General features: G+C 46.6%; 1 protein-coding gene across 1 annotated transcript in view; it reads left to right on the forward strand.

The window, feature by feature from the left end:
- The window catches only part of SLC13A4 (solute carrier family 13 member 4), a 256,186-nt gene that overhangs the window by 56,885 nt on the left and 185,507 nt on the right, over positions 1–13,794 (forward strand).

Below are 13,794 nucleotides of genomic sequence, written 5' to 3' on the forward strand. Positions count from 1 at the left end.
GTTCAGGGGTAGGTTTGGGTTTTGAGGTACAGGGGTATTTATAGGGTTCAGGGCTAGGTTTGGGTTTTGGGGTACAGGGGTATTTTTAGGGTTTAGGGATAGGTTTGGGTTTGGGGTACAGGGTATATTTATAGGGTTAAGATGGGTTAGTGTTTAAGGGTTTTGGGGTATTTTAAGGAGTAAATGTGGGTTATGAATATGAGGTGCAGGGGTATTTAAAGGGAGCAGGATGGGATTAGCACACGATATGAGACAAAGCATGAAGGGCGGAACGTACCACACACCCCCAGCGTTTGTCACGCCCCCAGCACATGCCCACAGGACAGCGCAGACACGCCCACAAGGGACTACTTTGTTGGCACGGTTCTTTTACCTTTTAAATGTATATGGTGGGCGTCTGCATAGCCTATGTCCTTCTGCTGCAACTGCCCTTTCCAACGCTGAATTGGGTGTTGTGATTGGTGCTGTAGTTCCTGAGATTACCCGCCTCAAAGGTTTGGGCTCTCTCTTTATTAGATTAGTATGGATTAATTAAAATCTTACAAATAGAAAATCATCAATTCACAGCCATATTAAAACATAACTTTGAATCTGAGATCCATCTTAAACCATAGATGAGCCAATATCCACTGCAAATAGTAGAAAATACATTATATACACTAATTTAGTTAATCATTATTGCAAGTCAACAGTGCAAATCTTAAAATGGCAATATTATACAGTTAATAAAGTCATTACTCATGTGCAAATTCGCATGTGCATTTCAGAATTCTATTCTAGCGATTAGTAACTTCCAAATTTACTATGATCAAATTACTGACTTCTAATTTCTTTTTCACTAGAATAAAAAATTTGGTAAAATTTGCATTCATTATTATATCCATAGGCTTAAAACAAACTACCAGGGCTTGTCTACATGATCGTACACCTCTATCAAAAACGATTTTTAAAATTTCTCATTCTTTCTTTCTTCATTGCTGTACATATACAATCCAAATGCATAAAATTTTCTTCCCATTGGTTGCATAGTCTGCAGGGAGTCGGCTTGGTTGGTCTCAGCCCTGGTATTGCATGCATTATTCCTGGAAGGTAGTCAAATCTTGCTTTAATAAATATATTTTTTGTTTGTACTGTCCAGGGTATTTCTAGATATGGCTGAGCTTTAAGGATCGTATATGTTGTAAAAATGAGCCATTTTAGTCAAACAGTACACTAAGGTATTTATAAGCTTTCACTTGTTCTAGCTGCTGACTTTGCAGATACCATTTATATTTACTATGGGTCGATACCCTGTTGCTAACTTCCATTACGTTTGTTTTTGTTTCATTTATTACCATCTTGTTCTTAATTGAATAGTTTGATATTTTGTTTAGAAGTTGCTGCAAACCTATATTTGACTAAGCAAAACAGCATCATCCGAATATAATAGATTTGAAATTCGTTTATCCGCAAAATTTGATGAGTAAGCCAATTCGTTGTCTAGCATTTCCGTTAGGTCAGATAAAAGTCAATGAAATAAATACAGTGCTAAAACACACCCTTTCTTTAGACCCTGAGATGTATTGATTCTTCTTGATAGCCACGACCCGTTACCTAATCGAACCCTGGTCCAAGTCTCTGTGTACAGTAATTGGATTGCTTTTGAAAGGCCCGGACTGATACTATAATTATCCAGTTTCCTCCGTAAAATTAGCTGATTTAAAATCCACGAAATATAGATATAGTGGTTGTTTTTCACTTTATATTTTTCTATTAACATTGTGAGTATTACAATATTAGTTACCGTCCCTTGACCATGTATAAAACCAGATTGATTTAGCGGGATTACGTGTTTTTCTGTTGCCCAATCTGTTAGTTCTTTCAGGAGAATTGATGCATAGAGCTTAGCTTTTATATTTTGCAGTGGAATTAATCTGTAGTTAGTTGGTAGGGAACACTCACCTCTTTTATAAATAGGTGAAAATATAGAACCCTTCCAGGACTCCGGAATGGTTGATGTTCGCAGTGCTTGGTTGAATACCAGTGTTCGGTAACTGTCCCAAATTAATGCATTCTCCTTATAGAAGACAGCTGGAATCTCGTTTGGGCCAGGGGCTCCATCTAGTCTCGGTTTCTAAATAAGCTGACATACTTGGCTTTCGGTTATAGATATGCCGGTATCCTCGTTATCCCCTGTTCTACTTGTATTGTCTGGGCTTGGATTAAACTCCATACCTGCGTGATAATTCAGATGTGACTGTGAATGTAGAAACTTGACCCATTCTGCAGAGATGGGCAAGAAATAGAACATTTTGAATGTTCATCAGTGATGACACATAAGTAGTAACCTGTTTCTACTGGTCTGCAGAAATTGGCTGCCACTGAAGACCAGACATCCTCTTGAAGTTCTGAATTCTGAGCTTTGCAGCAGTATTTGGCTTGTCCACAGTATGAAAAAGATAACATGGTAGTATAATGTATTCTACCAAGCAATCTAAGCATCGGAAACACGTTTTTTCTCTCAAGAGTTTTTTGTTGATATAATTCCCATATGTCTTTCACAAGCTATAACAACCACTGTTTTATAAATAACATTTGATAGATACTACAATGCTTTGTGCCCTCGTCAAAATTGTATTTGGTGTTAACGTTAGCTCACTTTGCCTCGGTTTATATGCCAGAATTTCATTGCACTTCACAGTTTTTTTAAATATCATGGGTAAATTAACATGTCTCCACTCATTTAAATACATTATTTTTCATTTGGTGGCTTTTCTAATTCTTTTGTTGTGATCCTTTCCGGAGTTGACTCATAAATGATTAAATGTTTGTATTCTACAGCTAATGGAAAATTATGTTCCTCTCTATAGTTAGGTATTAAATATCATTATATATAATCTGCTTAGTCATATTCTTTACCAGGTTATATATGATTAAGTACTACTGATGTAGTAGTTTACTTTAATGAGCCTTATTCCCCACCTTTCAATTCATAGTGGCATTTTGGTCTTGAGATTGCTACATATTGTGAGGAGTGTTTGATGTTCTGTAATTATTGTAAATGATTTCCCTTATAAAAAAAAGGTGAAACATCCAAGCTCAAACCACATTCAGACTTTCTTTCTCTGCCTGTAAATGTGCTTTCTCCATTTCTGCTAAACGTCTCCTTGATATGAATTTATGTTTCTTGGTGAGTCTCTTCCGGCTTTGTGTTGAGCTGATATCACCCTCAGGCCTACTGGTCTGGGATCTACAATCAATTTGGTGCTCAGTTGAGGATCACAATAAGCCAAATACTTTGGAGAGGATACTTCTTTTATTCTGTTAAATGCCTCTTTGCATTCTTCCGTCTAATTGAAAACATGGCCTTTTCTTGTTAACTCTCTTAGGAGTTCACTTGAAACTGTGGTATGTACCTGGCACAGTAACTTGACACAATTAAAAAGGATCATATTTTAGTAACATCTCATGTTTTTTAGATTATTCTAACTGTGGGGATCCAATCTCTTTACATATTTTGGAAATGCATGTCCTAAAACTATCTGTTTTTTCTTCTCCAGTTCCCAAGTCTAGCACAGTCTTCATCTAGAGCTGAGAGCTTCTAGAGCATTTTTAAACACAAGACTATTATCCCTGTAGATTACATGAGCCTTATGATCTTCCTAATTGTCTCTTGGAACGTTTTGACAGCAGTTGGTATTCCAAAATTATGGGCCTCATTTTCTTTTGTCAAATCTGTTTTTATTGATTTAAGTTTGCACTTAGTCATAACAGGCATCTCATATATAAGCTTACAATCATACGTAAGGTTGCTCGCCAACACATGAAGGTGCGGCCACATTAGTTTTGCATGCATTTGAGCTTTACTGTGAATGAAACAAGGAGTACTCGCGCAGGAGCCAGCTTTACTGCAGTCCAATAGTCATGATGCAGTCTCTGAGGTTACAAAATAAAAGCAGTGAGTTAACCTTCTGGCATCTTGTGCGGTCCATTGCTGACCATTCACCTCGATCCTTGAAACAGATGGTTTACTTATAAAACAATGGAACAATAACAGTGGCAGCATAGCCTGTGTATACATATTCAACTCTCTCTCCCCTCTCCTTATTCCCCACATCCCGCCCTGGGGCCCCTTAGGCGCTCCGCAGCATAGACCGGATTAGTGTGATTAGACTTGCGCCAGGGTAAAGCACAAGTAAAGTGTTACCGGACTGTCCAGTCAGTGTGTTGATCTGTGGCATGCCTCTGCCTGTGTGGTCATTATCTGCTCCCTCCATGTGTCTCGTGTGTCCCTCCCTTTCCATTTGCTGAAGCCCACAAAGCATCTGCTCCCAATGAGCCGCTATAGGCTCCTTCCGAAGTCCCAGTGTTTCCTCCCTTCGAATGGCAATTCCCTCTGACCTAGCTCATGCCTGAAATGAGGAACTCCATGCCCTTGTGTGTGGCGGGTCATGTGCCTTCCACCTTTTTGTGAGGAGGTGTTTTGCAACCACTAGCCCCAGGTCCAGGAACCGGGATGTTACCTTGTCCTTAGGGGTCCTCCTGAAGTGGTGTAATATGTACTCGGGCCAATCAAAGGGTATCGTGCAGCCCGTGCAACCCTGTAGCAGCCCACTAATTGTGCGCCAGTAGGTACCCAACCCAGGGCAATTCCATAGCATATGCAGAAACCCAGCCCCCTGCTCAATACACCTAGGGCACAGTGCATCGTTACGCGGAAAATACCTGTTAATCAGCTCGGTGTGAGGTAAGCCCTGTGGACGATGAATAGCTGGATTTGGCGAAACCTTTTTTGGGGGGGGATTCGCATCTCACTCCTTATCCACCAGTGGCCGCCCCAGGTCCAGTTCCCATTTGTGGCCGATTGGATCTAAGCTGAAAGCCACATGCGCCTGCAGCGATGCCGTAAACCAGCGGACCAGGTGCCTGCCTCTCCCCATGACATGCAGATATTGCATGGTTAGATGCTGACTGGGCTCCGTGGTTACATCCCCCCTTTTGGCAGTCAACCTCACAATCAGTGAGCGATGCGCTAAAAAACCCCCAGGTGGTAGCCCCTCCTCTGCCACCAGGGTCTTGTATGGTATAAGCTCACCATCCCGGTATAAATCTCCGAGTGTACGAATATGAGCCTCCCACCATTCCGCGAGCATAGGAGCACCCCTCCACTGCTAGGAGAACCCTTCAGAGGCATGGCCGATGCGTAAGGGACGAGATTTTGGGTGAGATATAGAGCCCTCCGATAGCATTTGTATGCCACAGCTAATAGGAGCTGCGTCGGCCGTGCAATGGTAGCGACAGGATGAAAGAGTCTGGTCATTCGTTCTAACGAGTACGGCAGCAGTGTTGTGGCCGTATCGTCCCTACCCCTATCTGCAAGCCAGCAAGCAACCCATTGCAGCTGAGCCGCAAGGTAGTAGTGTTCAAAACAAGGCGCAGCTAGGCCTCCCTGATCTGTCGGTAGATATAACTTTGCTAGTGCCAGCCTATTCCGAGTGGTGCCCCAGATAAAGTCCCGTAACATCCTATTGAGCATGTTAAAAAAGGCCGCCGGAATAAATAGGGGCAAATTAACGAAGTAGTACAGGAGACGGGGGAGCATGACCATTTTGGCGAGCGCCACCCTACCTGTGGTCGTCAGCGGGAGCGTACTCCAGAAGCACACCTGCGATTTAAGCGCTGTGACTGCCCTCCCCAGGTTCCCATCAAACAAATCAGATGCTTGGCGGTAGATCTGTATCCCCAGGTATCGGAAGGTGCCCTCCCTCCATTGGACCCGTGTATCATCAAGGAAATATCCGGGTCAGTGTTCCCCTCACTAAAAGCGTAAAGACAGGATTTACCTGCATTCACTCGGAGCCCCGAGATGGTGGCAAAGGTCTGCAGTAGCTGGGCCAGCTGTCCAGGTATGTGCCCCACATCCCTCACATACACCAACAGATCGTCAGCATAGAGTGACACCTGATGGACCGCGTCCCCCAACGGTATACCATCCCCCAGAGTTGCACGCATAGCAATGGCTAGGGGCTCAATTGCCAGTGCGAACAGTAACGGGGACAGGGGGCACCCCTGCCTGGTGGCTCGACCCACTAGTATAGCATCAGAGACGTAGGGGCCTAGGCGCACTTGGACTGTAGGATTTTTGTATAGTAGGTCGACCATTTGGAGGAACCCCATGTCCAACCCATATCTCAGCAGCACCGCCAACAGGTAGCCTAAGCAATCAAACGCCTTCTCCAGGTCGAGAGTGAAGCATCCCGCCCTGGGCTACTCATGCCTGCCACCCTAAAATACCTCCTTAAGTTCAACGACGTGGACCTCGCAGGGACAACCCCTGGTCAGCATGGACTAAGTGGGGGACCACCGGCATCAACCATTCCGCCAGTACTTTTGCAAGGATTTTGTAATCTACACTAAGCATTGTCAGGGGTCTATATGATCCTAGAGCTGTGGGATCTCTGTATGGTTTAGGCAGGGACACCAGGTACGCCGCCAGCATTGTAGGGGGTAGCCATCCCTCCTCTACCGCCGTGTTATATAGCGCATGAAGTAATGGTGCCAGGGACTCACGGTATGCTTTGTTGTACCCAGACACCATTGACATGATCGCCTCCCCAATTTCCTCTAAGGAAAGAGGCTCATTAAGCGCCTCCTTATGTTCCTCTGAGGCTGTGGGCAGTTGGATAGAGTCCAAGAATCTCTCTAGAAGATGCCCGGGCCTATTCCTCTAGCTCTGTACAAGTGCGTGTAGTGATCGGTTAGGGTGCGGTGGATCTCACGCTGCATATACACCAGCGTCCCTTTCCTCCGTGTGAAGCACCCCTATCGGTGTACGGTTTCCCTCCTGCTGTAGCAACCAAGCTAGTAGGCAACCCGTTCTAGCTGCCCTGGCGTGCGTTCGGGCCATGTGCGCCCCATAATTGTGGCACCGCAGCCATTCCAGAAGTTCCGCGTGTTGGGTGCAGAGTTCCTCCAGCCGGTGTTAATGTCTACTCCCCCCTTCTCCTTCATGCTCATATTGCAACAGCTCTGCTTCTAAGCGTGCAAGGGAGGCTGATAGCATCCAACGTATATTCCACGTGGCTCCCAGGCAGTGTCCCCTGACAGCCACTTTGTGTGCGTCCCATTCAACTAATGCGTTGCTCGCCGTCCCTTCATTAATATCGAAATATGTTAGAATGGCCGTTCCCAAGGAAGAGCGAAACTCTTAGTCCTCGAGTGCGCACGGCTGGAGTCGCCACGTGGGCACAGGTGGACGGTCTGCCTCCCAGCTGATCTGGAACCACAGGGGGTTATGATCGGAGTGCGTCCGACCCAGGTCTTCTGATTGTGCAATCAGCTATGTTATGTTATTTAAAATTTGTAAAGCGCACATACGCCCAGGAGCTTCTTGGCACTGAAGAGAGATAAAAAAACATAACAAAGGATATATCAGCAAGAGTCACTATTTCAAATAGGCCTGTGTAAAAAGGTAGGTCTTGAATGCCTTTCTAAAAGCAAGGAGATCCTTGCTCTGTCTAAGGGTCAAAGGTAAAGAATTCCACAAGGAGGCTGCTAAAAAGTGAAAACAGCTGCCTCCCTGTCGCTTTTTCTTGAACCGGGGTACCTCAAGTAAATCTTTGTGGGCTGATCTCAAGCTACGTGAAGGGATGTATCTCCCAATCAATTGCCTGATGAACAGGGGGCCCTTACCTTGCAAAGCCTTGAAGATGATGCACCCGGCTTTGAATGCGGCTCTCTGAGCCACTGGTAGCCAGCGCAAATTCTCTAGTCCTGGTTTAATCGATTCCCATTTAGGTACTTTACAGATCAATCTAGCAGCTTGATTCTGCAGGTGTTGCAGTCTTCTAAGTTGACCTACAGGTAGGCCAAGGTAGAGACTGTTTTAAAAATCAATGTGGGAAAGGACTAGAGCCATGACTACCTGAATTAGGGCAGAGTGAGTAAGGAGGTGTGCAATTTTTCTTATTTTTCTTAATTTAAAAAAACCAGAAGAAACTACAGTTCCAAGCTGGGATTTTAAAGCAAGGTCCTCATTGATGGTCACTCCCAGACTTTTTACTGTTTGAGATTTTTTTGGGGGGAGACCCATATCAGAAGGCCAGAAGTGAGGGCTCCAACTAATTTCACTCTTCCCAGGCAAAATTCAATTCGGTTTTCCCCGGGTTTAATTTGAGGTGATTTAAAGACATCCAGCTCTGAATTAAGGTCATAGTTGCCTGAAAGTCCTCCACAGCATTAGGTGAGTTGAGTACAAAAACTGACTGCAAGTCATCTGCATAATTATATACAGTGACTTTGTGCTCTCTTAAAGAAAACAAAAGGTGCCGCATATACAAATTAATAGTAAAGGAGACAAAGAAGAGCCTTGAGGGACCCCACAGAAAGAATTGATTTTAGGAGCTGAGAAAGACCCTAGACGGACAGACTGGGTGCGTTCAGATATGAACGATTTCAGCCAGGCCAAGGCAGAATCTCTGAGGCCGTCCTGTTCGACACGGTTGACCAAAATGGAATAGTCAACCGTGTCGAATGCTGCGGACAGATCAAGAAGCACCAAAGCTTGGTGTAAATTTTTGTCGGCGTTAGACCTCAAGGTGTTCTGAACGGCCAATATTACTGCCTCAGTAGAATGACCAGGCCGGAATCCTGCTTGGTTAGGTTGTAAGTAGCCAGAGTCTTCAACAAAGTTTGAGAGGCTATTGGTAACATGAGCCTCCAAAATCTTAGATAAATAGGGCAGAAGGGATATAGGCCGATAATTAGTGAGGTCAAGAGGGTCAATGCCAGGTTTCTTAGTGAGGAGGATCAATAAGGCCTGCTTGAAACTGCTGGGGACTGTCCCGGATGTAAGGGAATTGTTAAGCAATGGTATCATGCTGTTAGGGATGGCCCGGCCAATTTCCCTCATGATTTGAGGGGGACAAACATCCATGAGGGATCCTGATTTGACTCTAGTCAATAAATCTAAAAAAACTTTTAAGTCAATGGGAGGAAAAGAATGTAATGTTAAAGGATTAAAAAAAATATCATCCACAGGGGCGCAGACTGGAAGTGTGGATATATTCTGTTTAATCAAGAGTATCTTTTCACTGAAAAAGTAATTCAAGGAATTACAGAGTGTTTGTGAGGGGACTACCGGAGGAGAGGTTCTGTCATCATTACATAATTCATTCACAATTCTAAAAATTTCTTTCGACTTGTTGGTAGAATTTAACATTTTTGTTGAGAAATAAGCGGTCTTGTGATTATGTAAAATGTTTTGGTATGCTTTCCTAGCTAAGCAGTAGGTAGCCCTAGCTTGTGGGCAATACTTAGATCGCCATATTCTTTCCTGTTGCCTCACTTCCAATTTTAATTTTTTTAGCTCAGGTGTGAACCATTTGTGTGCGTCCTAGCTTCTGGAGCTACAAAGACGGGTAGAAGGGGCATAGATATTGATGGCTGTAGTTAGCCATTCTTTAAACCTAAGGTCAGCTACCTCCACATTAGTACTCTGTAGGTGAAGGGAAGTATTTAAAAAGTTTAAAAAAGCTGACATATCCATGGAAGTCCATTTCCGAGTGGTCTTACTGGTTTGCAGCTTAAATTGAATAGTTTTATCTAAATGAAAAGAGAAGCTTATGCTATAGTGGTCAGACCAGCTACAAGGTTTTATAGCAATAGAATATATTGGTAAATTCGAGGACCAGATTTGATCGAGACTATGATCCTTCTGATGAGTCTCGGTGTGAATGTGTTGTGTCAAGTTAATGTAATTAAAAAGGTCCTTCATCTCTGCTGCTTAAGGATCTAACAATGTGTTATCAAACCAAAAATTCAAGTCCCCAACTAAAAGTAGTTTGGAGTGGTTTGTAACCAGCAGAGCCAATTGCTCTGCTAGAATTGAAGGAAATGTGGCCATAGTTTGAGGTGGGCGATACAATAGCACCAATACAAGTATTCCATTAGGAGTGTCTAATTTAGCAACTATATTTTCTGTATTGGGCAGAGATAAAGATGTTAATTGTTTAAGCTGGTGTTTTTTACTAACAATGATGGCCACTCCTCCCCCAGTTTTCCCTCCCGGACGTATTGCTGATAGAATATAATAGTCTGCTGGTAAGGCAGCTAAAATGTCCGGTAAGGAATCCGGGGTGAGCCAAGTTTCGGTCAGTAACAGCATATCAGGTTTTGTGTCAGTTAGTAGCAGGAAGATGTCCGTCTGATGTTTAGTCATGGAGCGAGTGTTTAAATAAATGCACCTAAAGTTGCAGGTTGCGCTGGGTGTGGTTGTAAGCACCGCATACTTAGGAGCGGGATCAGCAATGAGGTTGGCGGGATTGCTGATACCAAGGCGAGATGTTCGTTTTATCGTATTGAGAGGAACGAGGGGACACATCATAGAGGTAGGTCGTAACGCTTGTATTTCAGCGGATGTGTATGTATAGGAGCTAACAGTATCCTTAGCCCCTAGCCCCGGACGCTCGCGGACGAGCGCAGACAAGCTTAACTCTAGCGCGACTCCGGCGCGCCTCCGTCGCGCCCGCTGCGCTCCCTCCAACACATCACGTTTTATGGGAGGGAGCCTTGAGCAACTGGACCGCTGCCTCAGGTCCCAGTGCTCTCTGACTCCTCCCAATATGGCGCCCGCTCTCACCACCAGACCGGCACCAGGAGCCGCGGTAGGTGAGCCGCCCTCCACTAAATCGGCAGAGGAGCCGCGGTGGACCGGGGCAGAGGGGCCGCTGACTGAAGGTAGGAAAAAGGTGGCGCTAGTAATCAGCAGCGCTGCGTGCCTTTAAACACGAAAATACTCCAACAGCATTCAAGAGAATCTATTATTAAAAGTTACCGTTTTGGCCACAGTAAATCAATCAAACATAAAATAGTACAAGTATACACAAGTGCATGAATTTAAAAGGCGATTCTTTAAGGTTTGCCCTTATGCGATGTCTCTCTTCAAATGGCGCCGGGATGCTGCCACCAACCCGGAATCAGCGAGAGCAAAGACTGAAAACCCACCATCCTGTCTAACCAAACTTGTAAATTGTGGACTGCTGAGTAATGGGAGTATTCTTTCAGTCGGGTGGAGGATGCGCCACAGGTCTTTTAGCGCGCAGTTCGAGAGCCAGCCCCTAAGTGCCTGCGCGTTGGACACCGCTGTTATCACGCGGAGAGGGGGGAAAGATCTGTCCAACTGGACGTCCAGCACCATATTAAAATCCCCGCCTAGCAACCAAGGAAGCCCAGCATAGGGGTTCAAGACCTGCGTCAGCTGTGTTAGAAAGGATGGCTGGTCTACATTAGGGGCATACAAGGATCCCAATAACATCTCTTGACCGTTCAATTTCCCCTGCACAAGGGTGTACCTGCCCTCCCGATCCACCACCACCTCCTCACAGATGAAGGGAGTGCTTGCTCGTATCCAGATTAGTGTACCCCGCACGTGCGCTAAAAAGGTAGTGCCATATATTTTCCCTCTCCAACACCCACGAAGCCTGTCGAGCTCTGTCTGGCTCATGTGTATTCCCTGCAAAAGGGCGATACCCACTGAGTGCTGCTGGAGGTAGGAAAAGATAGAGTAACGCTTCGATGGCGTGTGCATGCCACGTATATTCCAGGTCACAATATTAGTGTGTGTCATTGTTAATCCGGGTAATCAGGCACGGCTTGGGGCACAGGGGCTGCACCAGGGGGTCGGAGCCATAGTCGGAGGAGAGCATATCAGTGTGCTGCAATGCAAACAACATAACGACTGCAAACAGGAGAACAAATGGGGCTTCTCCCCAGAGGGGCATCCAGTGTAGTGCCTGGTGGGGTGCGTGCGGTGACAGTGACTTATCTGCACTATTCCCCTCCCATGCCTCCTGTGTATACGGAGAGTGCATCAATGTGTCATGATCTAGACTAGCGCGCAGGTCCGGTGCGAGCCACAGTAGAGTGCCCGTGATTGTAGGTGAACTCGGCATCAAGCGCCGCACATCCTGCCAATTCGCGGCAAGCTGTCCCCTGGCGTTGCGCATGCGTCCCATTAGACCCTGATGGCACCCCTAGTGTGCAGCGCAGCTTAACAACATGTGCATAGAAATAGGAAAGACAAAACAATACTCTACTTGCGTAAGTTGACCATGTCTGAACTCAGCACAGGGGCATAATATCACATAATCTGGTCAGCAGTCTGTGCAGTCACCACTGGCAGGTTTGAGTCCTCCGAAATTACCGTGGACGGAGATGATGAGCCACTTGTTCCTGGAGCACTGCGTATGTAGCCCTCCATGCGGTCGCTGCTATGTACAGTCCCAAGAGTTGCCACCGCCTCAAGAACTTCCCGACGTTCCATCCTGATTTTCTCCGGACTGGGCGCTACTGGGCCCGACCTTGCAGATTGGTACATCCCTTGCCGCCTACGCCGTCGGGGTCTTCTCTCCATCAAATTTCCGGTATCTGAACCCGGAGACCGTGTTCCTGTCCACTGGCCCGACTCCTCCAGCCAGTCCCACACTTCCGCTGGGGAGTAAAAAAAAACGGGTCCCCTCTTTCGTGATCACTCTCAGCCTGGCCGGTAACAGCAGGGAGTAAGGCAACTCCAGCTCCCTAAGGTGACGCTTCACCGCCATGAAGTTGCTTCTGCACCGTTGCACAGTTGTGGTATAGTCCGGGAAGAACATGACGTGACTACTACTTTCTGCCTTCAGGTCGCCTGACTTCGGGGTTTCGCGCAGCACCACGTCTCTGTTCCGGTAATTAAGGAATTTGAAGAGGAACGGGCGAGGCCTGGTGCACGGTCTGGGCTTCTGAGCCGGCACTCTGTGCGCCCTCTCCACGACAAACTGCTGCAATAGTACCCCCTGGGGCAGGAGATCACGCAGGCAGCTCTCAACGTACTGGTCCGGGTTTCTGCCTTACTCACCCTCCGGAAGGCCCACCACGCGGATATTATTGCACCAAGAGTGCGTTTCCGCATCGTCTATTCGGTCTTCAAGCGCATGGACCCGGTCAATCATGTCTTGAGGTGCTGCAGTATGACTCTGGGCGATGGGCTGAAGCTCTTGAATCGCTTGGCCTTGTACTGCAACCTTCTCTGCCAACTTACGATGATCTGCGTGGAGGAGGGTGAAAATCGATGAGACCTTTTCAATTCGTGTTTCCAGGGACTCCTTGGTCTGTTACAGGGTGGTGCCAATCCTTTCTACTGCTGCAAGCACAGAGTCCATCTTGGCTGCGAGGGCCACCGCCTGTGGTTCCATGCCTCCACCGTGGCGCGCTTGTAGAGGGTCCAGGCTTTCCGCAAGTGTCTGTCCTTGCTGCAACTTGTCCCGCAGCCGGCCCATCGCAGCTGTTGTGCCGTTGGCCTTCGCATGCAGCCCGCAGTTTGTGGGAGCACAACCTGCAGCAGGTTACTGAATTAGGGCATAGCATTTAGTGGGCAATCCTCTCTGTGGGCGATGTCGTAAATTCTGCGGCCAGCTCCTCCGTGACCAGATTGCCTGTCCTCCTGATTGGGAGGAAAACTGCCCACGTCGCATCAGCCACAGGTATTGTGGCTTCACCTGTGGACTGCAACGTGCAATCTGCTCCTCCTCCGTGGTGCAGGGATCCCTTCGCTCCTCCTCACTGGCCCAGGGGTGCTGTACTGTTGCCCCTGTGGCTCTAGTGTACTCCCTGACGGGACCTCTTGTGCTGTTCACTATTAGCGTCTGATGAGACCATCACAGGCGCGGCTCGGCCCAACCAATAGCACCTGGTAGACGCCCACGTGTCTCACTGGAGGCTACTGGGTCCCTGGGCACTGTCTCCCTGTAGCACTCTGCCATGCGCTGCACAGCCTCGATG

The sequence above is a fragment of the Lissotriton vulgaris genome, chromosome 1_2, assembly GCF_964263255.1.
Source record: "Lissotriton vulgaris chromosome 1_2, aLisVul1.2, whole genome shotgun sequence".
Classification (NCBI taxonomy): Eukaryota; Metazoa; Chordata; class Amphibia; order Caudata; family Salamandridae; genus Lissotriton; species Lissotriton vulgaris.